The sequence below is a fragment of the Capra hircus genome, unplaced genomic scaffold (assembly GCF_001704415.2).
Source record: "Capra hircus breed San Clemente unplaced genomic scaffold, ASM170441v1, whole genome shotgun sequence".
Taxonomy (NCBI): Eukaryota; Metazoa; Chordata; class Mammalia; order Artiodactyla; family Bovidae; genus Capra; species Capra hircus.
In genome coordinates this window covers 2,110-27,486 of record NW_017211618.1, presented here as the reverse complement: position 1 = coordinate 27,486, position 25,377 = coordinate 2,110, and the positions used below count along the sequence as shown (strand labels likewise).

The window sequence follows — 25,377 nt, the reverse complement described above, 5'->3', positions numbered from 1 at the left end:
CAGATCTTCAGTCTCAGTTGTGACAGGCAGGACTTTGGTTGCAGCAGGTGCCTCTATCAGTTGTGGAATGCGGAATCTAGTTCCCTGACCAGGGATTGAACCTCAGCCCCTGATGGGAAGCTTGGATTCTTAGTTATTGGACCACCAGAAAGTCCCTCATGGTGTTTTTTTTTTTTTTTAAACTGTATTATTATCTCAATCAACAGAAGTAATATTATGAGTAATAACTATCATTACATGCAAATGATTTAAATGTTATAAAGGAGTCTTTTCAGTACTATATATAAAAATAGAAAACTAAAAATGACCTTCTGTATTGCAAAGGGAACTCTAGTTGATACTCTGTAATGACATATATGGGAAAAATAACTTTAAAAGAGTGGATGATATATATATATGTGCTAATTCACATTACTGTACACCTGAAACTAACACAACTTTGTACAACTCTACTTTAAAACTCATAAAAATAAAGGAGTCTTCTCATAAAGTGACAGAAGAGCTGCAATGAGGGTTTGAGAAGGAGACTGACTTTATTCCTCTTCTTCCTCACTTAGCTTTGGACTCTCGGCAGGTTGGCCTGGTGCTGTCTCTCACACTCACACTCACGAGGATGTTCCAGTGGTGCGTCAGGCAAAGCGCCGAAGTGGAGAATATGGTGATGACTATCTTTCCATTCTTAGCATTTTCAAGTCTCCTTGCTGTTAAATGGCATAAGAGCAATTCTTATGTAAAATAGTAAAACTAATATTTCACATCATAGTTAACAAAGTTTTTTTAACATTCTTCATTCTGCTGCTTGAAGTTTTTTTTTAATTTTTATTTTTACTTTATTTTACTTTACAATACTGTATTGGTTTTACCATACATTGACATGAATAAAATACATACATCTTTTCTCAGTCTTATGTGTGCCATGTCAGAAGGTTTTATATTCGTCACAAGCTGTCCTCAAATACAATAAATGTCTCTGTAGGAGAGAGGTTCTGAAATCCTGGAGAGAAGCTAATTTCTTAGCAGCTTGGTTATCTTTGTTTCTTAATAGGTGATTCCTCATATTTTGTAAAATAAAAAAATTCATTTTTTTGAGGTTTCTTTAATTAATATGTTCCTATCTCCTGCCCTCCCCCATTTTATCATTTATTCTTGTGTGTGTTGAACACCTGAAATTTCTGGTGGCCCTTCTTTCTGGTAGGATAAGCTCCCTATCACCCACTCCAGTGTTCTTGCCTGGAGAATCCCAGGGATGGGGGTGCCTGGTGGGCTGCTGTCTGGGGTCGCACAGGGTTGGACACAACTGAAGTGACTTAGCAGCAGCAAGCTCCCTCTCAGAAACTGCTCTCAAAGATGTGGGTCATGGTTGTTTAGGAGGCCTTGGTCAATATGTAAATTATGCACTTTTGAATATTTGCAGCTTCTCCTAAAGGGAGAAAAACAATAAAAATGAAATCTTTCCACTTCTCGCTTCTAATAGAATAGAAAAGGACTAATAATTAAATGGAGGTTTGATGACCATCCAGTTCTGTTATCTGTAATACATGACTCTTCTGTAGCCACACATTACTGACTGGTGTCCATAAATATTCTTTTCTTTGACAAAATGCTCTTGTTTTTCATTCAGGTGTGAAAAGTGGATCAATAAAATCTTAGCATTCATTTCTCTAATTCTTTCAGTGTTAATATAAATTAGGAGGAAGTGGCTGTAAGGAAAAGTATTGAAGATGACAAACAAATTTGCAGTTCACCCAAGGCCTCATCAGACCTCTCGTTTCTGTCCTTTGTGGATGCTAAGACCTGGGATATTCTGAACCATATAAAATCAGATATAAAGATAAAAAAAGCAAAATGTCTCATTTACCAGTCTCTGAACATCCATAAACAATACTCTCTGATACTAACTCATGTGATGTCATATGTGTTTCAGATGATTTCAGTAGAAAGGGGGATTGAGTATACAGACCTTGAGAAAGAAGCACCCTGGGAACCTGGGTATCGTCCACCGCGCATCCTGGCCCCATGGAGGAGAGATTGACTTTTATCATATTAACTTCAGGTACAGCTTGGATAGGCCTCTGGTATTGAAGAACCTGAGAGTACCCACTGCCCCAAGAGAAAAGGTTAGTTTAAGCCATTTGCCTCTTTAAAATCCAGCTAAAGTTTTAGCACCACATCTGCTCTTGGTTTCCTTGTCAGTGTGTTGTGGGTGGGGAGAGAGCTCTTTGTACCTCATGGATGCAGATTTAATCAGTGATATGTAGGGGAATCTTTCTTGGGAAACTGACCATGGAATGGGGATGCAAGCATTTTTTATCCCCTGTATTGTGAGCTCCCTCATGGCAGTTGGTGGGCCCTGGGCTCCTGGGCTCAATTTTAACCTGACCCAGGACACTATATGTGACACCTGATTATTCATACAAAGTCTGAGAAGTCAGTCCTAGCTCCCTGTCCCTAATTCTCCACTATCTCCTTTCCATCTTTTCTTCTTTGTATTTCTGAAACCTTCTCTTCCTCCCACGGCACCCTGTTTGCAACCTGCTCCTGTCTCTTGGTCTTTTCTGTAGACTTGTCCTCCTATACATCCACGCTGAGCTGCCATCCCCCTGCCCTCCCCCCACAGACTGCATCTTTCTTTAGCACAGATCTGATCCTTACTGGCTGGGAGAGCTGCTGCGGGATCCAGAGCACAGCCCCAAGTCCACTCCAGCAGGGGCCATCTGATGAGCTCCTTGTTACCAGAGTGGAGACCAGAATTATGACTCAGTCAAGGGTGAGGAACCAGGGCCTGTGATGGAGGCAGAACCTAGAGATTTGCTCAAAGCCAAAAGCAAATTGAACAGAGCAGGGAAGATCCACATGGGAGATGGCAGAGAGACTTGTGACCTGAACCAGCCAGTGTCCATGGCTGCTGTGATGTTCCTTTATACTCAACTTGAGGTCCTTGGCCTGGACCAGGGCAGACTCCTGAAGAAGAGAATAAACCAGAGCAGACAAGTTGATAGGAAGCTCTTCCTCACCTCCCTCTGCTGCCAGAATGTCTCCTGACTAACACACACCACTACGCTTGGGTTGTGTGTAGGTTCTCCCACAGCACCACATCCTCCCAGCTTCCAGTGTGCAGTCTGCCCCCCTGCCTCAGAGACCTCCCCCTCTGTCATCTGGATGGTGAAAGTCTCCTCATTTTCTGAGGTGATTCTAATGCATCTTTGAGACCCTCAATTCTTTCTTAGGGTCTTATATATTCTTTTAAGGTAGCATTCACAGTACAACTGTGTTCATAGCAGCCAAAAGTTTGAAGGAACTAATTCTTACAATGGAATATCCAATGTTTAAAAGGAGGAAATTTATGACCAATGGCTAAACCTTGACAACATCTTCCTAAATGTCAGACATGAAAGGAACAAATACTCTGATTCTGCTTATGTGAGGTGGTGAAATTCTATGAATTTGACACAGAGTGGCCAAATTCAGGAAGACAGGAAGTAGGATGGTGGTTTCTTGGGGAGGACTTGTGGAGTGGCAATGGGTAGTTGTTTGTTTAATGGTTATAGAATTTCAGTTTTATGATGCAAAAAAAAAAAATTATCGAGCTTGGTTATACACCATGTGAATGTACTGAACATTAAACCATCCACTTAGAAATGGTTAAGTAGTTAAATTTTATGTTATGCAAACTTTATTGTAATTAAAATGTAAGATAGCATCTGTGGCATGTTTTGTAATTTGAGGTCTCTATCTCACGGTACCTTGAGGCTTTTTAAAATCAAGGAGCATCTTATTTTCATGTTTGTTCCCTAGAAAGTGGCATTCTGCAGGGCTTAGAGAGGGTGCTGAGGGACTGCTGTCTGCAAGGGCGAGTAACACACAGGTGTGAGCAGCCAGTAGCCAGAACATACACACAAGACAACTGCATGAACAACTAAAAGAACCGCTCTTTAACTCTTTCCACCACAACCCGCTAGTGGACTCTAGCTGTAGTTTAATGAATGATATCCTTGTAACATGAAATACATATTCAACTTATTGCCAAATGATACCCAGGGAGCAGCTTCAGTTAGTTGCAGCGCTAAAGATGACTCATAATTATTTCCAGTTCCATCGCAGTTCAGGAAGAGGCTGAGGACTGTTTTGTTGGGAAAACATTAACCACAGCTCTTGATACAATCCTGTCCCTGAGAGCACTGTAGGTGATGTTAGCTTACTCTCAGACAGTGTGTCTGTCAGATTTCCTGTTGTAAATGCGATTCTGTTAACTTGCACTTGTCTTAATTTTCCCCAAAGCCATAAAATAGGAATTATTTAAGAAACTCTGCAGCACAACTTACGAACATAATAGATTCTATTCTTCCTTCTTAAAAACTGCAAATCATAGGACTATTGAGATTCCAAAATATTTGAGGGCAAAATTGAATTTAGAAACTGAATTAATGACTGTGGTAGCTTGACTTTTGATCTCTGACTTGGTCTATTCCCTGTATCACAGATCAGTTCAGTCGCTCAGTTGTGTCCAACTCTTTGTGACCCCATGGACTGCAGCACCAGGCCTCCCTGTCCATTACCAACTCCTGGAGCTTGCTCAAACTCATATCCTTGAAGTTGATGATGGCATCCAACCATCTCATTCTCTGTCATCCCCTTCTGCCTTGACAACGCTAGCTTCATTTCTGTGTTTGGAGATAATACCCATGTAGTGTGTTCAGGAAGTGATTCTACTCCACCTGTGAACATCCCAGGTTTCCTTCCCTGCTAACCTGTCTCACCCCATCACTCTGGGTCACCCCTATGGTGCTGGGTTTGACTGAAAGAGGCTGCTGTGGGGGATGTGGGAGTGAGCCTGCCCAGGCAAAATGGGGCTTTATTCTCTTTCCATTGTTTCCTCTGCTGTCCTGATTCCTGAAAGTTAGAGTCAATAGGAAAATGTAGTAGGTACTACATAGAATTCTAATTCATGGAAGAAATAGAAAGTAAAAATAAAGACCTCAGATGAGGTAAATAGCAGCTTAATCTTCCCAGTTAGATTCTGAACACAGGTTACAGTTTTCATTTAGATGGTTTTGTGGTTGATTTAATGATTTTAGAGTTCTGGGACATTTTAAAGCATTTATCCAGCTCTCACGATAGATTGGTTTTGGTTTGTTATTTTTTTTCTTGCTCAGAGCTCTTACTTCTATAATACACTTTTAGAGATGCTTACTAGACCTTGCTGTAATGTGCAAAAATATTAGTTTCCTACATTTTCTCCTTTTTTTACATCGTATCTCCTCAGCAACCCCTCTCCTCACTCCAGATTGTCCCACTTCCCTTCAGTTCAGTTCACTTCAGTCGTTCAGTCATATCCGACTCTTTGCGACCCCATGAATCGCAGCATGCCAGGCCTCCCTGTCCATCACCATCTCCCGGAGTTCACTCAGACTCACGTCCATCAACGGCTTTCTAACTTCTTGTGACTCAGACTGTGGTGTCAGGGCCAGCAGCACCTACCTCTCTTGGAGCTTTCTATAAATGCAGAGTCTCAGGCTCATCCAGACCTCTTACTCATTTGAACAAGACCTTCTGGTAAATTCCTTTCTCTCCCATAGTCATTTCTTATGAGTGATAACCTGTGATTTCTATTAAACATCCTTTGACAGGTTGAAGTTGAGCTTAGAAGTTACCCAAGTCCCTATTATGACTGAGCATGAGGCTCTAGAAAGTTCTGTGCCACTTCCCCTATAGATTTACTTACCTTCAAATTCCACAAATTGCGCTTATGCTTTATAATTCAACTCTGTGAGATTCCACTGCATTTCTTTGCATCCTCTTGGTGGAGTCTCATCTTCATCATGGGCAGTTTTCATCCTGCTCCTACCTTCCCCACACAAGCTTCCTACAGGGACTAGAGGGATTTCCCACAGGCTCAGCCCTGCCTGGACCTGGAGTCAGAGACAGCCCAGTGCAGCAGTGTATGTGCGGCTCTTTCACCACCTGATGGGATAAAGAATGAGTCTCGCTCCCCAAGCAGGGCAGGAGGTCTGTTTGGTTTGTCTTCTGGGGAACCATTGCCCCACTAGGCTGCAGGTTTCTCTTCCAGCCCACCTGGGGTGCTGTTTCTTCCTGCTGACAGCCAGCCTACCTGACCTCAGGTACTCTCTCTGCTCAGTGATGTCATCCCTCTTGTCCCACTCACCGTGTTATATGTACCCATGTCCACATCACGCTTCACCTCTCTGGCCACAGGATCTCTATGGTAGGCCTGTTCCTTTAACTGCAGCTATACCTCTCCCCACTTGCTCTGTTCTAGCTATACAGAAACATGATAAGATACCAGGCCATCCAGGTTTAAGAAGTTCATCAGCAGAATGGAAAAGAGGCTGACAGGTGTGGGTTTGAGTCTCATCCTATAGAGATGGGAATACCAGACCACCTAAACTGCCTCTTGAAAAATCTGTATGCAGGTCAGGAAGCAACAGTTAGAAATGCACATGGAACAACAGACTGGTTCCAAATAGAAAAAGGAGTACGTCAAGGCTGTATATTGTCACCCTGCTTATTTAACTTATATGCAGAGTACATCATGAGAAACACTGGACTGGAAGAAACACAAGCTGGAATCAAGATTGCCAGCAGAAATATCAGTAACCTCAGATATGCAGATGATAGCACCCTTATGGCAGAAAGTGAAGAGGAGCTAAAAAGCCTCTTGATGAAAGTGAAAGAGGAAAGTGAAAAAGTTGGCTTAAACCTCAACATTCAGAAAACTAAGATCATGGCATCTGGTCCCATCACTTCATGGGACATAGATGGGGAAACAGTGTCAGACTTTATTTTTTGGGGCTCCAAAATCACTGCAGATGGTGACTGCAGCCATGGAATTAAAAGACGCTTACTCCTTGGAAGAAAAATTATGACCAACCTAGATAGCATATTCAAAAGCAGAGACATTACTTTGCCGACTAAGGTCCGTCTAGTCAAGGCTATGGTTTTTCCTGTGGTCATGTATGGATGTGAGAGTTGGACTGTGAAGAAGGCTGAGTGCCGAAGAACTGATGCTTTTGAACTGTGGTGTTGGAGAAGACTCTTGAGAGTCCCTTGGACTGCAAGGAGATCCAATCAGTCCATTCTGAAGGACATCACCCCTGGGATTTCTTTGGAAGGAATGATGCTGAAGCTGAAGCTCCAGTTCTTTGGCCATCTGATGTGAAGAGTTGACTCATTGGAAAATACTCTGATGCTGGGAGGGATTGGGGGCAGGAGGAGAAGGGGACGACAGAGGATGAGATGGCTGGATGGCATCACGGACTCGATGAACGTGAGTGTGAGTGAACTCCGGAAGATGGTGATGGACAGGGAGGCCTGGCGTGCTGTGATTCATGGGGTCTCAAAGAGTCAGACACAACTGAGCGACTGAACTGAACTGAACTAAACCAAAATTTCAAGCAGACTAATTAAGCCTCAGTCTTCTTTTGGAAAATTGGAATTGATAGGACCTAACCCGTAGGCTTGTTGTACGACTTAAACAAGATAAGACATGTAAAGCACCCAGCACGTGGGTCAGAGTAAATGCTTGAGCAATGATGGTTGCAGTTTTTATACTGTATAAAATGACCATAACCACTTACATGGTGGAAGTTGTTGTCTGTCCCATGAGAATGAAGTGTTGGCCATTCGAAATTTTATTTATGGCTGTAGGATCCATCTACCATGTTTCTTTTTGTCCAACTTATCATATGCCTAAATAATATGATGATAAATTTTCCATAAATTCTCTGGCCTGATTAAAAATCTCAGCTTTCTGCAGAAGCTTCTTTGTCTCAGGGCTCCACAGGGAATAAAAATCAGAAAAAGTCAAGTCCAATACAGATCCTGCTGTCAACATATACAGGCCAGTTGAAGAAACAAGAAAATAGGTATATTAGTTTTGTAAGCTAGGTGATCAGAATTTTTATAGAAATTTAGGAAAAGATAATACAACACCTGTTAATATTGAGATAAACACACATAGAGGACAGGGAGAGCATTTCTGAAGAATCAGTCATGTGAGACAGACTTAGTGATGTGTGGTCAGGGTTTCAGCAGGCGGAAATGCATGTGCAAGGCATTCTGGGAGGTGAGACCAACATGAGCAAAGGCACATGCCCTGAGCCAGTGAGTGAAGAACTAGGCACCTGCAGAGCATTCAGGGAAAAGAACTACCAGGTGTGTAACACACATTTTCATATCCAACCCTCACAACTACCTAGTGACCCCAAGGAAGCTGACTCATGGACATGAAGGATGGAGAGGTCAGTGGGGACAGTTCTGTAGAAGAGATGTCCTGGAGTGGAGTGACACAGAGCCAACCTTTGGGGTTTAATCTGAGAAGTGAGAGCACGTGGACCCGAGTGGGCAGGTGCAGGGGACAGGGAGTCAGGAGCTGTTGTGTTTCCAGTAAGACATCCAGGGAAATTGACTCCACTTTTCGGAATCAAAGTGATGTTAATTAAAACAAAGCTATAATACCCAGGTTTATGAATGTGCAGGGAAACAGGTGGAAGTTGAAAATGGTATCATTTTTCTGGAGGTTAGCAATACTTAGCAGCTTTCTCTTAAAATGTACGTACCTTATTCTCAGCAATTCCACATCTGAGAATTTATCTGAAAGAAATAATTAAGATTGTTTGCAGAGACTGAGCTTCAGGGATATTTGACACGGAGTTATTTATGATAGCAAAATATTGGAGATTGTCTAAATATCTACCAGTAGGAGTTTGTTAAATGATCACATATACTGTAATGTCATATAGCCATTTAAAATAAATATTTTTATGAAATTCTAAATGAAGATACATTATAACAGTTCAGTTGAGTTCAGTTGCTCAGTCATGTCCAACTCTTTTTGACCCCATGGACTGCAGCATATCAGGCCTCCCTGTCCATCACCAACTCCCAGAGCCTACTCAGACTTATGTCCATTGAGTCGGTGATGCCATCCAACCATTTAATCCTCTGTCATCCTTTTCTCCTCCAACCTTCAATCTTTCCCAGCATCAGGGTCTTTTTCAATGAGTCAGCTCTTCACATTAGGTGGCCAAAGTATTGGAGTTTCAGCTTCAACATCAGTCCTTCCAGTGAACACCCAGGACTGATCTCCTTTAGGATGGACTGGTTGGATCTCCTTGCAGTCCAAGGGACGCTCAAAAGTCTTCTTGAGCACCACAGTACAAAAGCATCAATTCTTTGGCACTCAGCTTTCTTTATAGTCCAACTCTCATATCCATACATGACTACTGGAAAAACCATAGCCTTGGCTAGATGGGCCTTTGTTGCCAAAGTAGAATAAAATAAAAATTTGAAATTCTAAATGAAGACACATTATGTTCATACTAATCATATTTTGTTTAAATATGTAAATTTGTATCTTTAAGACCACATAACACAAGTCTGGAAAATCAAAACATCAACATCTTAAAATTGGTTTTATCAGACTTCTCGGGTATATCTAATCTTTATTTACTTTTCAAATTCATTTGCACTGATTATGATTAAGAAAAGATTTTGTTTTATTTTGGTTTTTAAACGATAATGCAGCCTGACACTCAGGTGGTGAATGTGGACCTTAAAGTGAGGGATTGAGCCATGAAACACTGCAAGAGTAGCGTCTTCAGGGCTTGGCAGCATGCTGGACTCGGGGAAAGCTGGAAGGAAGGTGGGCAGTTGTGCCTATGAGCCTAGGAAAGAAGCAGAGTGGGGAAGTCAGAGGACATGGCTGTTTTATGTGGGGCATCAGATGTTGATCATGTTGAGTTTGATGTGTGAAGAGAGATCCAGGAGCAACTTTCTAACAGGTTGGTGTGGTCATCAGAGATGAACCCTGGCCTTGTTCCCTGCACATTCACAAACCTGGGATTTATAGCTTAATTTTATTGGACATCAGTTAACTTCAAAAAGTGGTATCATTTTCCCATGACATCTTGCTGAAGACACAACAGCTCCTGTCTTCCTGTCTTACACTTCCCACTCTGATCCAAGTGGTAGGAAAAACAGAAAGAAGCTGTTGTGAAGCAGCTAAAATAAGATTTTTTCCAAGTGTCTTTGGTGTAAACTTACTGATACTGGTGACACTTTCCATGTGGAATTGGTAAAACCCATTGGTGACCCAGATAAGACATTCAGACTATATTTATAGGTTTAATGATTTAACTGTAGAAATAGCCAGAGCCAGGTTTTTTTTGCTTTTTGTTTTTTTTTTCCTTTGAGTTGCCTTTTTTGGAGGGGATGTGTGGCTATATAGCATGTGCGATCTTAGTTCCATACCAGGGACTGAACCCAAGTCCCCTGCAGTGGAAACTCAGAATCTTAACCACTGGACTGCCCATGAAGTCCTTTGTTTCTTATTATTCTCCTCACTGGAGTTTGGAGCTCACAGTCCTGTGGTCATGAGTGGCCCTCAATGCCTCTACATATCTCAGCCCATTATCCAAAGTCTACAAATGTTCCCATTTGCACAGATGGATCAGTGTCAGTAGAGCTCATAACATGGGAACATACACACATTCTCATGGATACAGTTGTCACCTGTGTCTTAACATGTGTTGATTTATGTATGAGAACACCCAGACAGACACATATTTTTATTGTGCTTCACAGATAATGCTGCTTCTTTTTCTTTTTTTTAACAAACTGAACATTTACAACAACTCATTTTTGAACAAGTACATTGGCACCATTTTCCCTACAATATTTGCTAACTTCATGCCTCTGTCAACTTTTGGTAATTTTCACAATATTTCAAGCCATTTTATTATTATTAAACTTATTTTTCTGATCTGTCATCAGTGTTTTTTAGTGTTATTACCCAATAAAGGCTTAGATGGTGGTTAGCATTCTTTTAGCAATCAGTATTTGAAAATTAAGGTATGAATATTGCTTTTCATACATAATGCTATTGTGCACTAAGTAAACTACAACATAGTATAAACATAACTTTTTACAAAATAATTGTATTTCTTTCTCTTTGGCTGGGCTGGGTCTTCGTTGCTGCTCTGGTTTTTTCTCTAGTTGCAAGGAATGAGGGGTCACTAGTTGCAGTGAGCAGCTCTCTAGTTGCTGTGCCTAGGCTTCTCACTGCGGTGGCTTCTCTTGTTGTGGCTCCCGGGTCTAGGGCGTGTGGGCTTCAATAGGTGTGTTGCACTGGCTTAGTTGCTCTGTAGCTGTGGGATCTTCCTGGATTAGAGATTGAACCCATGTCTCCTGTACTGATAGGTATTAGTTGCTTAGTTGTGTCCAACTCCGTTGTGACCTCATGGATTGTAGCCTGCCAGGCTCCTCTGTCCATGGAATTATCCAAGCAAGAATACTGGAGTGAGTTGCTATTTCCTTTTCTGGGGGATCTGCCCAACTCAGGGATCAAACCTGAGTCTCCTGCATTGACAGGTGCATTCTTTACAATTGAGCCATCAGAAAAGCCTCAATCTTATCGTTAGCTCACTGAATTTCTCTCTGCTTTGGTTTTAATGAGTTGACTGACACTTGACATGTATCTTTCCAAGGTGCAATTGCAAGTATTAATTTGTTTATAAAATACCTTTTGAACTGCTCCAGTTAAAGGTCCCATATAAGTAGCAAATGTTATGTTGATGTTGACTTTATTATGTGTATTTTGTCTACTGTCCTCTGCCTTATAAGACACTGAGATCTGCATTTTATAATTTTAAGATATTTTCTTTCAAGATATAATATAATTAAGATATTTAATATTGGGATTTTTTTTAGTTTTTCTACCAAAGAATAATTCCTCTTAAATAATTAGGCCCTTAAAAAGTGAATACTTTTTTTATGTATAATACTTCTAACTTTACTTATTGATATCTCCATAAAATTAGTCACATAATTCTCCAGGTCAAATTACTCAGGCTATAGAAATAAAGCTAATTTAAAGGCTGACTTCTTAAGGACCACTTAGGAGATCGCTGGCCTTTCATTGCCAGCAGATTGTCATTTTTAACTCTTCTTGGGACTAAGGGGCTCTCAACCAGGGGACAGTTGTCAGTGTCTGAAATATTTGGTTGCCACAGTTGATTTAGAGAGTGCTACTGGTACTGGTATCTAGTGGGTCAAGTTCAAGGCCACTGCTAAGTATCCTACAATACACAGGACAAGCCCTCTTCCACCAAGAATGAAATCTGGCCCATAATGTCAACAGTGCCATGACTGAGAAACTTATAGACTACTCCTTATATAGAACTTTTAAAATTCATCATCAATAGCCAGCATTTCTCCCAGGTTTGTTGCATTTTGTTAATTCTTACTCTCTCCTGGATCTCTCTACAGCTTGGCATTGTAGGAAGAACAGGGGCTGGAAAAAGTTCCCTCATCGCTGCCCTTTTTAGACTGTCAGAACCTGAAGGTGGTGTTTGGATTGATGGAATCAGGATAAGCGATATTGGACTTCATGATTTAAGGAAGAAAATGTCAGTTGCACTTCAGGTATGCACTCACATGTTCTTTTCATAAGCCACCTAAGTTTACTTATTTTTTATTTTTATATTTTTCAAATTAAACAAAGGGTTAATCCTTTTTACCCCTATAGAGCATATTTTTAGCAGCAGGTATTTTCAACAGACACTTTCATCATATAATATTTTATTTCTTTGTTTATTTGTTAGTTTTTTGTGCATGTGATTTAATACTTTACTGAGATGGATTTCTGGACTCAGACTTCTTCAGGTTCCACAATTTTATCCACTGATAACCACATAATTCTGAGAACAAAACAGTAAATTGTTTGTTTGGCCCTGGAGAGGTTTCTATAGGGAAATGCAAATTTTAAGTGTCTTCCAGATAGAGCTTTGCTGTAGGAAATGAGGACATCCTTTCAAAGGTGATTATGTCTCTGGAGGGTGTTCTGTGAAACTGTGGGGCTTTGAGAATTGCAGAGTGTATGGATGCTATGGGGAGACTTTGACAAATCAGCCGTTAATAAGTAATTTTCTCCAGGCAGTTAGTACAGAATAGCGAGGAAGAGAAAGGGGCTTGGAATTCCACCTCTGTGCTCCTCAGTTTTCTGTCTTATAAGGCAGCTAACAATACCAACCCTTCAAGGTGTTCTGATGGCAAAATAGGTCAGCGCATGGTATAGAGTGCTTCACCTTGAGACCCAGTGTGTGGCTGCTGTGATGGTGCAGCATTGAATTGACTGTTTCTCCCTCAGCTCTGATTCTGTTTTCTTTTCTTCTGCTTCTTAAAGAAGTATGACTTTCAGAGAGTGTGTTGGAAATTAAATTATGTGCACAGTAGAAGCTCCAGTCTTTCCTTGTGATTTATCCACTCAACGTACTTTAGTGAATATTTACTGAGCAATTACCATCCTCCAGGTATACTGTTGTTGTTCAGTTGCCCAGTCGTGTCTGACTTCGTGACCCCATGGACCTCACCATCTCCCAGAGTTTGCCCAAGTTCACGTCCATTTCGTATGGTGATGCCATCCAGCCATCTCACCCTCTGTTGCCCTCTTCTTCTGCTTTCTGTCTTTCCCAGCATCAGGGTCTTTGCCAATAAGTCAGCTGTTTGCATCAGGTGGCCAAAGTATTGGAGTTCAGCTTCAGCATCAGTCCTTCCAGTGAGTATTCAGGGGTGATTTCCTCTAAGATTGACTGGTTTGAACTCCTTGCAGTCCAAAGAACTCTCAAGAGTCTTCTCCAACACCACAGTTGGAAAGCATCAATTCTTTGGTGCTCTGCTTTCTTTATGGCACAGCTCTGACAACCATACATGACCGCTGGAAAGACCATAACTTTGACTATACAGACGTTTGTCAGCAAAGTGACGTTTTTGCTTTTTAACACACTGTCCAGATTTGTCATAGCTTTCTTGCCAAGAAGCAGCCATCTTCTAGTTTCATGGCTGCAGTCACCATCCACGGTGACTTTAGAGCCTAAAAGGAGGAAATCTGTCACTGCTTCCACCTCTTCCCTTCTATAGACCATGAAGTGATGGGGCTGGAAGTCGTGATCTTAATTTTATTAATATTTAGTTTTAAACTGGCCTCTTCACTCTTCTCCTTCACCCTCATCAAGAGGTTTTTTAATTCCTCTTCCTTTCTGCCATTACAGTGGTATCATCCACATATCTAAAGTTGTTGATGTTTCTCCTGCCAGTCTTGATTCCAGCTTGTAACTCATCCAGCCCAGCATTTCTCATGATGTTCTCAGCATATACATTAAATAAACAGGGTAACAATAAACAGCCTTGTTGTACTACTTTCTCAATCCTGAACCAGTCAGTTGTTCCATGCAGTGTTCTAACTGTTGCTTCTCGACCCGCATACAGGTTTCTTAAGAGACAAGTAAGATGGCCTGGTATTCCTATCTCTTTAAGAGTTTTCCAAAATTTGTTATGATCCACACAGTCAAAGGTTTTCGTATAGTCAATGAAACTGAGATAGATGTTTTTCTGGAATTCCTTTGCTTTCTCTAAGATCCAGCAAATGTTGGCAATTTGATCTCTGGTTCCTCTGCCTTTTCTAAACCCAGCTTGGACATCTCAAAGTTCTTGGTTCATGTAATGCTTCAGCCCAGCACGCAGAATTTTGAGCATAACCTTATTAGTGTGGAAGATGAATGCAATTGTCCAGTAGTTTGAGGGGCTACGGTCCATAGCATTCTTCAGGCAAGAATTCTGGAGTGGGTTGCCATGCCCTCCTCCAGAAGATCTTCCCAACCCAGGGATCAAACCCACGTCTCTTATGTCTCCTGCATTGGAAGGTGGATGCTTTACCACTAGTGCCACCTGGGAAGCCCAACTTTGTTGGTAGTGATGCCTTCTAAGGCCCACTTGACTTCCTACTCCAGAATGTCTGGCTCTGGGAGAGTGACCACAGCATGGTGGTTATTTGTGTCATTAAGATCCTTTCTGTACAGTTCTTCTGTGTATTCTTTTCATTTCTTCTGATATCTTTTGCTTCAGTTAGGCCTTCACCATTTCTGTCCTTGATTGTGTCCAGGTATATAGCCAAGGGCAATGTAGGCCAGATGTCTTGATCTTCCATCCTGCCCTCTGTTTTGAGAGACTTGCTGTTTTCCTTTTTTTCTTTTGAGGTTTTATTTTTGTACTCCATAATCATCTGCTTATCAAACAGAGCTCAGAAAAACACCCTCTTGAGATGGGGAACAGAGAAGAGATGAGACACAAAGAGCCAGGGGAATGTGCTTCCTGGAATCTGGGTGTAACGTGCCCTGAAACGCCTGTTTATTAGGAAGCATTTCAGCATGGCATCCAAAGGGAAGGAGAATGTGGGCTTGGGCCTTATGACTGAGTACAGCTGTGGCTACCTACCTGTGGCCTCTAAAATGCCTGGAATTACTCTAAGTACTCTTTTTTTTTCTAATTAATTTATTTTTAATTGAAGGATAATTGCTTTACAGTATCATTTTGGCTTCTGCCATATATTAACATGGATCAGCCATAGGTATACATATGTCCCTTCCCTCTTGAACCTCCTTCCCACCTCATCCCACCCCTCTAGGTTATCACAGAGCACCAAATTTGAGTTTCTTGCATCATACAGCAAATTTCCACTAGCTATCTAATTTTACATATGGTAATGCATATGTCTAAGTACTTTGGAAACCAAGATATAGCTTTTCAGACTCCAGTGAAATGCTACCTCATACCCCTTAAGACATCTGCTATCAAAAAAGAAAAATGAAAGAGTGAAATAAAGAATGGGTTGGCAGTATTGGCAAGGATGTAGGGAAATTAGAATCCTTGTTCATTGCTGGTAGGAATGTAAGATAGTGCAGCAACTGTGGAAAACAAGTTGGCCAATTCTCAAAAAATTTAGATAGAATTATTATATGATCTAGCAATTCTACTTTAGAGTGTAAACCCAAAAGAATTGAAAGAAAGATCTTGAAGTGATACCTATACTTGTATGTTCATAGCAGCATTATTCTCAGTAGCAAAAATGTGGAGGCACTTAAAGGTCCATTGACTGATGAATTGATAAGCAAAATGTAGTGGATATATGTATACAGTGGAGTATTATTCAGTCTCAAAAAGGAAGGAAATTCTGACTTGTGCTACAACACAGATGAACCTTGAGGAAATTAAGCTAAGTGAAATAAGCCAATCACAAAGCACAAATACTGTATGATTCTACTAATATGAGGTACCTAGAGTACTGAATTCATGGGGACAGGAAGAACGGTGGGTTCCAGGAGCTGCTCGCTGGGAGTGGGGAGTTGTTTAATGTCTACAGATTTTCAGTTCTGAAAGACGAAAGGAGTTCTGTGGCAGGATGGTGATGATCGCTGTGCAACAGTGTAAATGTACTCAATATCTCTGAACTATGCACTTACAGCTGGTCAAGCTAGTAAATTTCATGTGTATTTTACCACTATTTTAAAAAATTTTAAAGGTATCCCTTTCAGAAAAAATGGGAAGAACTTTTTAACACTTTTAGTCTCCATATTTAAAGATTCCTTCTGGCTATTTAATTCGTGACTTGTGGTTACAGTAGAAAATAAATGAGTTTAGATTCCCAAGTTTTACATTTTGATGGTACTCATCTCTGAAATGTCCAAGTGAGATTGGTTAGTAGAAATAAAGGGCATGTCTGTAGAGTCCTCTCATTTCCTTTGATGCAAAGCTTTTGAAACATATACTGCCTTATTTTTAAAGGTTCTTAATTAGAAAAAAATGTATGCTTGTGTACATAAAATAACTCCATAAGTAAAGAAATAACATTGGAAGATCCTTGCCTCTGCCAATAATGTTTGGAAGCACATCTGAGCAAAGACTAAACATACCTTTGCATCAACATGGTCTGGTTCTGTTCTGTTCTGTTGATTTCCGCCCTTCCTTTGAGCATGTTCAACATACACACTCCAGAGAACATCCTTACAAAATAGTGCCAAGCTTAGTATACATGTAGGTTCCTCTCTATATGCCTTTGTCTCTAAGCTACAATACTGGTTGATAAAAGAAGGAGTATCTGTAGAGAACTTGCAATGTGCAAAGTTCCCAGGAAATCATTCCAGAGGCAGCTAGGGAGAGAATGTTTGTGTAGATCGAGTGTCAACGTGACCCGCAGATTTGTTCCTGCTCTGCCTCATAGGACTGTGGGGCCTTGATGACATTACTCAGCTTCCAGACTTCAGGGTCCTCATCTTTAAACCAGGTCTGGGAATCATTGCCACACAGATGTGTTGTGAAGATGTATCTGGGCTTCCCAAGTGGTGCTAGTGGTACAGGACATGCCTGCCAATGCAGGAGACATAAGAGATGCAGGTTAAATCCCTGGGTCAGGAAGGTCTGCTGGAGGAGGGCACAGCAACCCACTTTAGTATTCTTGACTGGAAAATCCCTTGGACAGATGAGCCTGGTGGGCTACAATCCATGGTGTCACAAAGAGTCTGACATGACTGAAGCGACTTAGCACACACAACTGGGCGAGATAAGGTTTGTGTCCATGTCTGGTTCTTGGGAATGCTCAGTCATCAGGATCTGTTATTATTCTTAATGATTGGGTTACTGGCCTTGAATATTATTTCTGCTTAAGTAAAAAGAGTAATACTTTCTGGAATGACGTTACTCTTTAATTTCTCATATGTGTTCATGGTGCTTGGTGATTATATTTATTGTTTACAATATAAACTAAATTGTTTGTATAAATATAAATAGTAGAGCAAAGAAGCAAAAAACAAAACAAAACACACAATAGGAATTTGTGGGAAGGTGTAACAGAGACATGTATCTAACAGTTCCACCAAAAGCAAAAAGAGAGAATGACACTTTCTTGTACTTTGATTTCATGTTCCCCTCCCAGCAGCCTCTTTCCTGACCACCACCTTGTACACATTGTTACTTACCAGTCTTCCACCAAGACCAATGGCCTTTTTTCTCAGCCCTCCCCATAGTCTTGCCTATTTTCTTCCTCTCCTTGAGGATCTGCTTGAGGATACAAAAATGTAGCTCCCATTTCTGCTCCTCTGTGCTTATTACAGTCCCTGACAAGTACTGATAAGAATTCCTAACATTTGTGGAATCATTAACATGTTTTAACCCCTTATCCTACCATTTCCTGCTTAATCCTCACAATTCTGTAGTTATCCTTAACTAACAGTTGATTTAAAAACTGAGGCCCTGGGGGCTTGTCTCACTTATCAAGGGGCAGAGCCAGGAGTCAGATTTTGTGTGTGTCTGATTATTTTTCACAGTGTTTCAATTGTATAGCAAAGTAGTAGTGTGTATTTCTTAAGCACAGATTTTTAACTTATCCTACTCCTCTACTCTCCTCTTTGGTAACCATTAGTTTGTTTTCTATGTTTGTGAATCTGTTTCTGTGCTGTAAATAAGTTCATTTCTATCAATTTTTAAGAGTCCACATATAAGTGATCGTATATGATATTTGTCTTTCTCTGCTGACTTATTTCACTTGGTCTCATAATCTGTAGGTTCATCCATGTTGCTGCAAATGGCATTATTTCATTCTTTTTATGGCTGAATAATATTCCTCTGTGTGTGTGTGTGGATACATCATATCTTTATCCATTCATCTGTCCATGGACATACCTTGGCTATTATAAATAGAAAAGTTGTGAAAACTGGGGTGCATGTATATTTTTGAATTAGAGTTTTTATGTTTTCCAGATATTTGCTGAGAAGGGGAATTGCTGGATCACACAGTAGCTCTTTTTCAGTTCCTTAAGGAACCTCCATATGGTTTTCCATAACAGCTGCACCAATTTACATTCCCACCAACAGCGTGGGAAGATCCCCTTTCCTCCACACCCTCTCCAGGATTTATTATTTATAGATGTTAAATGATGGTCATTCTCACCAGTGTGGGGTGATACTTCATTGTAGTTTTGATCTGCATTTCTCTAATAATTAGTGACTATAAAGAAAACTCAGCACAGAAGAATTAATGCTTTTGAACTGTGATGTTCAAGAATACTCTTAAGAGTCCCTTGGACTGCAAGGAGATCAAACCAATCAATCCTAAAGGAAATCAGTCCTAAACATTCATTGAAAGGACTGATGCTGAAGCTGAAGTTCCAATACTTTGGCCTCCTGATGCGAAGAACTGACTCCTTAGAAAAGACCCTGATGTTGGGAAAAATTGAAGGCAGGAGGAGAAGGAGACGTCAGAGGATGAGACAGTTGGATGGCATCACCAACTCGATGGACATGAGTTTGAGCAAGCTCTGTGAGTTTGGTGATGGATATGGAAGCCTGGCGTGCTGCAGTTTATGGAGTCACAAAGAGATGGACATGAATGAGCGACTGAACTGAATAATTAGTGATGCTGAGTATCTTTTCATGGGTCTGTTGACCATCTGTATGTCTTTGGAGAAATGTCTATTTAAGTCTTCTTTGTATTTTTTGATTAGGTTGTTTGTTTCTTTGATATTGAGCTGTATAAGCCATTGTTTATACAGATATTGACTGTATTGATATAGACTAGAAACAAAGTATCAGAAAGAGAAATTAATGAAACAATTCCATTGACATCACATCAGAGGGAAAAAAAAAAAAACAAACCAGCAACTCAGAATAAAACTACCTAAGCATGGAAAAAGCAAGAGAGTTCCAGGAAAACATCTATTTCTGCTTTACTGACTATGCCAAAGCCTTTGACTGTGTGGATCACAATAAACTGGAAAATTCTGAAAGAGATGGGAATACCAGACCACCTAACCTGCCTCTTGAGAAATCTGTATGCAGGTCAGGAAGCAACAGTTAGAACTGGACATGGAACAACAGACTGGTTCCAAATAGGAAAAGGAGTACGTCAAGGCTGTATATTGTCACCCTGTTTATTTAACTTATATGCAGACTACATCATGAGAAACTCTGGACTGCAAGAAACACAAGCTGGAATCAAGATTGCTGGGAGAAATATCAATAACCTCAGATATGCAGATGACAGCATCCTTATGGCAGAAAGTGAAGAGGAACTAAAAAGCCTCTTGATGAAAGTGAAAGAGGAAAGTGAAAATGTTGGCTTAAAGCTCAACATTCAGAAAATGAAGATCATGGCATCTGGTCCCATCACTTCATGGGAAATAGATGGGGAAACAGTGGAAACAGTGTCAGACTTTATTTTTTTGGGGTCCAAAATCACTGCAGACGGTGACTGCAGCCATGAAATTAAAAGACTCTTACTCCTTGGAAGAAAAGTTATGACCAACCTAGATAGCATATTCAAAAGCGGAGACATTACTTTGCCGACTAAGGTCCGTCTAGTCAAGGCTATGGTTTTTCCTGTGGTCATGTATGGATGTGAGAGTTGGACTGTGAAGAAAGCTGAGCGCTGAAGAATTGATGCCTTTGAACTGTGGTGTTGGAGAAGACTCTTGAGAGTCCCTTGGACTGCAAGGAGATCCAACCAGTCCATTCTGAAGGACATCAGCCCTGAGATTTCTTTGGACAGAATGTTGCTAAAGCTGAAACTCCAGTACTTTGGCCACCTCATGCGAAGAGTTGACTCATTGGAAAAGACTCTGATGCTGGGAGGGATTGGGGGCAGGAGGAGAAGGGGACGACAGAGGATGAGATGGCTGGATGGCATCACTGACTCAATGGACGTGAGTCTGAGTGAACTCCAGGAGACAGTGATGGACAGGGAGGCCTGGCGTGCTGCAATTCATGAGGTCACAAAGAGTCGGACACGACTGAGCAACTGAACTGACTGACTGACTGAACTGAAGGAGGTAAAAGGCCTGTATAAAAAACCTGTAAGACACTGATGAAAGTAATTCAAGATGATACAAACAGATGAAAAGATAAACTGTATTCTTGGATTGGAAGATTCATTGTTGTTAAAAATAACCATACTACCCAAGACGATTTATAGAGTCAATGCAATCTCTATCAAATTGCTAGTGGCATTTTTCACAAAAGTAGAACAAAAATTTTTTTTTAATTTTATGGAAACAGAAAAGGCTGCAAATAGCCAAACAATCTTGGGAAAGAAGAACACAGCTAGCTGGAGGAATCACAGTACCTGATTTCAAACTATATTACAAAGTTACGATAATGAAAAAGTATGTTACTGTCACAGAAACCAGGCGCATAGATTAATGGAACAGGATAGAAAACCCAGAAATAAACCCGCACACTTATGGTCAGTTAATCTAAGACAAAAGAGGTAACAATATGTAATAAAGAACAGACAGTCTCTTCAATAAATAGTGTGGGGAAGTCTGCACGACTGCATGTAAACGAAATAGTTAGAACATTCTCTAATACCATATAAAAAATGAAGTAAAAATGAATAAATGAACAAGACCTGTAAGACAAGATACTTAGTAAGACAAGATCTTAGAGGAACACATAGGCAGAATACTCCTTGACATAAATCACAGCACTATTTTTTTTGGATCTGATCCCTGAAGTAATGGAAGCAAAAGCAAAAATAAACAAATGTGACCTGGTTAAACTTAAAAGTATAGCATGAAGGAAGCCATTAAAAAAAATAAACCAAAAAGACAACCTATGGAAAAGAAGAAAATATTTGCAAATGACATGATCAGCAATGTATTAATTTCCAAAATATACTAATAGGGTTCAAAGTAAATTTAAAAAGATTCCCCACTCCAGAGGCTGAGAAGTGAATTACTCTGCTTGTACAAGACTTCAGGTGGCTGTTGACTGTGGTCCTTGATAGAACTGCTTCATATCATGATTTCATGTGCATGCACACACACACACACACACACACACATACACACACACACATACACAGAGAAACAAAAATGTCACAAAACAACATTCCTATTGCTCTGTGCTCTGATATTTTCTGTGATGCCAGTTCTGTTCTACTTCATATAAAAGACAAAATGATGATCACTATGCACAAAATTAATTTCCTAATCCACTGACTACATCTGAAGTTTGACAGACACTGTCCCTGCCTGTCCCCCTGTTGGGCTGGGCTCCTGGTCCATGTTAGCGTCACATCAGGAACTTCATTGTTGTTTCAGATTGTCACAGCAACCTTGCAAAGGCTAACCCTAGTTTCCAGTAATGGAACTGTCTTGGAGAGATAAATAATTTACCCTGAGTCTAATAATTAATCAGAAGTTGAATCAGAACTTAGAACTGTCTGACTCCAAATTTATTTTTTGTTTTCAATAAATGTTAGTTAAACTGATGATGTTCTCATGAGATATTTTCCCCAAAACATAACAAAAGTTTAGTAAAGTCAGAAGTTATGACTCCTCCTGTTTTGAGTTTCGTTTGGAGAATATCAGTTTTGAAATTTTTTTTTTTCATTTATGTGTTATGGCTAATAAGTGTCAGGAGAAGATATTCAAAATCTTACCCCTCCCCAGCAAGAGCCCTTTGTCTTTACAGTGCCTTGTTGGCTCAGAGATGGAGAAAAGTCTGTTGGTTTTGGTTACTCGAAATTAACTTGTCTAAGTGCAGAAAATGTACATCTCTCTTCCCCTCAAATGAGTAGCAAGCAGTGATGCTTGTGTGTCAACACCCTGATTTAAGTAAGCTGGGAAGCTGAGAGCAGACTCTGCAGAAGGGGGAGCCCAGTGCTGTTTCTTTGAGTTGCCCCACTCAAGTGAGCCAGGCCCACATCATGTTCCCCGAATCCCTGTTACCTGTGATCCTGGGAACAGCAGCAAGCTTCTGGGTCATCTCTCTCTCTCTCCCCCAGGCTTATCCCCATCACTGTTGGTCCTGCCATGAACAGGTCAGAACTGGGGGGAGGTGTGATAGCAGCAAGGACCTGAGTATGGACCAGAGACAGGGAGGTGGGGATATAGACTCATCAGTCCTGGGGGGAACTTTAAAAGATGAATACTATGTTCTTAAGAAGTACTCCTCAATTTGTGTTCAAAATTTTCAGGAAAAAGCAAAAATCAAAGGGTTCCTAAATAATTTCCTTAAACGCAACAGGGAGTTGAAGTGTATGCGTCCTTTGTGCTCAAGGATCTGAAGTAATTAAGTATATTCCCCAGGAAGAACGCCAGTTGAGCTTACATTCAGGGAGTACCTGCTTACTTGAAAGGATCTGGATAATGGAGGGAAGATTGGAAAAGAGAAGGGTGAGGAATATTGGGGACCAGCCTCCCCTCACCTCCCGGTTGTTTGTATAAACTTCATACATACAGCTAAAAGATGAGAAATAGCCTGCATAGGGGAAACTTAGGGTTGAAAATTACAAAAGTAAAAAGTTTTTATAAAAATCTGGGTGCAATGATGGTTATCTCCTGACAAGGAACTGTTACTATTGCTTAGATGGTTGTTAATCTTTGTTCCTAAATTCAAGAGTTTTAAGGGAAACTTTAAATTTGAGTCTCTGGATTTTTTCAGTTCAATTCAATAATCATCTTGAAATGTTGTATGTCCAGTGATTTTCAATGCTTTGTAGGTTTATCGGTCACTTAATCAACTTTGTGCAAATGAAGCTCCCTACATAGTATATTTTTAATTTGGACTTCCTTAGGGATATATCTCTTTTGGTGGCACACTGTCCTGTGCCTTCTGCATTCATTTCTTGATCACTAGACTTAACACCGAGACAAGAGGAAAAGAAGGTATGGGAGGCTCTCTGAGTGTCATTCTTCATCATGACTAAAGAAAAGAAATATTTGTCTTCTCCATCTTTCTTCTCAGGCTTTTTATGAAGTTAGGAGGAAAGTCCAGCCCCAAGGCCAGGCGGGATTTGAGGCTGGTGATTCCGAGCAGTTCCGGGCACTTGTGGAAGAGTCAGGTCTCCTCTTGTTCCCACACATGTGCCTCCCCTTGCTCTGCCCCCTTCACTGAAAGGAGCCTGTTGGGCTCTTCTCTGCTGCCCATATTCTTATGACCTGGCTTACTAGAGCCTTCCAGAAGAAAATGTAAATTGTCTACATGAGCTTATGTACAAGATTCTCTCTCGAAACTCAGGAAGGTGTGTTTCCAGTGTAATTTACTTGTGGCTTCTCCTGATGATGAATAGGAAAAGCTATTTAAACAGTTTTATTAAGGCTCACATCACAGTGGGTTTCAGGTCCTTCTGGCCTTGAAGTTAGTAACAAGGTTCTGTGAGGCAGGTCATCCTGATGCAGAGGTGAGAGAACGTGGGGACCAGCTGGTGCAGAATCAGAGGTGATCTCTCCATGGACAGAGGTGCCTCAGGCCCCAGGAGCTGACGTTCTCTTTGAACATGAGGGGATGTTCCATTCATACCTGGGGAGAGATTCCAGATCCTAGAAGACAGTCTGACCAATGGAGAAAATAGCCTAGTTTTTCTTCAGTGCCAAAGTATAAATATTGAATGGTTTTGCTTTGAAGCACAAACCTCAACTAATCATGCAGTTGATGTTTCCCAGTCACACCAGGATTGACACTTAATTTATGTAGATCTTGCTGTAAACTTTCTCTGTGATTATAATGTCAGTTTGTGTGTGTGTTTAAGCAGATATTTATTACCAGAATGGCAACTTTAAAAAAAAAATCAAATTTTCCTTTCTTTTCTTCAGTTTTTTTTTTTCTTAAGATGAAAATACTTCTTAAACACTTTCTTCCTTTAGTGTTTAATAGTCCAGAAGATTTTTTGTAGCACACTTTGTACAATGGAAAATTAGTTTAGAGATACTGTTTTGTAAACATACATTTGAAACTTCAATATTAATAATTGCAGTAAATTTTGATATTTGGTATTTTCATTTTCTATAAGCATTGGTTTAAAATGAAAGAGATTAAGATACTAACATTCACTATTTTGATATTTAGGAACCTGTTTTTATTCACTGGAACAATGAGGAAAAATCTGGATCCCTATAATGAGTATTTGGAGGAGGAACTGTGGAATGTCTTAGAAGAGGTAATTTATGTAATGTTATTAACTTGTTAGCATCAGTATCTGTGTGTGTACATTCATAGCATTGCAGGTAATTAAGGGAAGCTTGTCATTTTAACTGTTTACTTTCTAGGAGAAGAGTGGTGAGATGGGTACACCTAAAATGTGTGTACTGATAATGAAAACCAACAATATAATTCCTCTTCTTTTCATTTTAGCTTTTTCTATAGAACCCCAAGCAACTAGATTCATTATTTTGTCCTTAACAGAGCATTAAACTAGACATTAAAACTGTGGGCTCAAATTCATGAGTGGCCTGGTAATAATTACCCTAATTACCCTCCAATGTTCATTTTATTCCTCTGGCCTTTCAGGGGATATCTAAGTGAAGACACTAGTTTTTCATTATTAACTGAAAGATAAACAAGATCATTCCAGTAAAATGCTATGAATTTTATAAGAAAGTATTTATAAAAGTAAATTATTTAGTTGGAATGTGATGATGATTATTATGGTGATTATATCATTTTAATGCTGCAGCCTGAATGCAGGTAACAGAACCCTGGTGTTTGGGCTAAGATTTTACATTGGATATGTTATTTATAGAGGAGCTCCTA

General features: G+C 40.3%; 1 long non-coding RNA gene across 1 annotated transcript; it reads left to right on the top strand.

Moving 5' to 3' along the window:
* The first annotated feature begins 582 nt into the window (after positions 1-582).
* On the top strand, positions 583-24,778 carry LOC108635176. Its single transcript, XR_001917761.1, has 4 exons — positions 583-658; positions 1,925-2,117; positions 12,286-12,441; positions 24,694-24,778. It is a non-coding gene; the product is annotated as an uncharacterized LOC108635176 (long non-coding RNA).
* Positions 24,779-25,377: the final 599 nt, after the last annotated feature.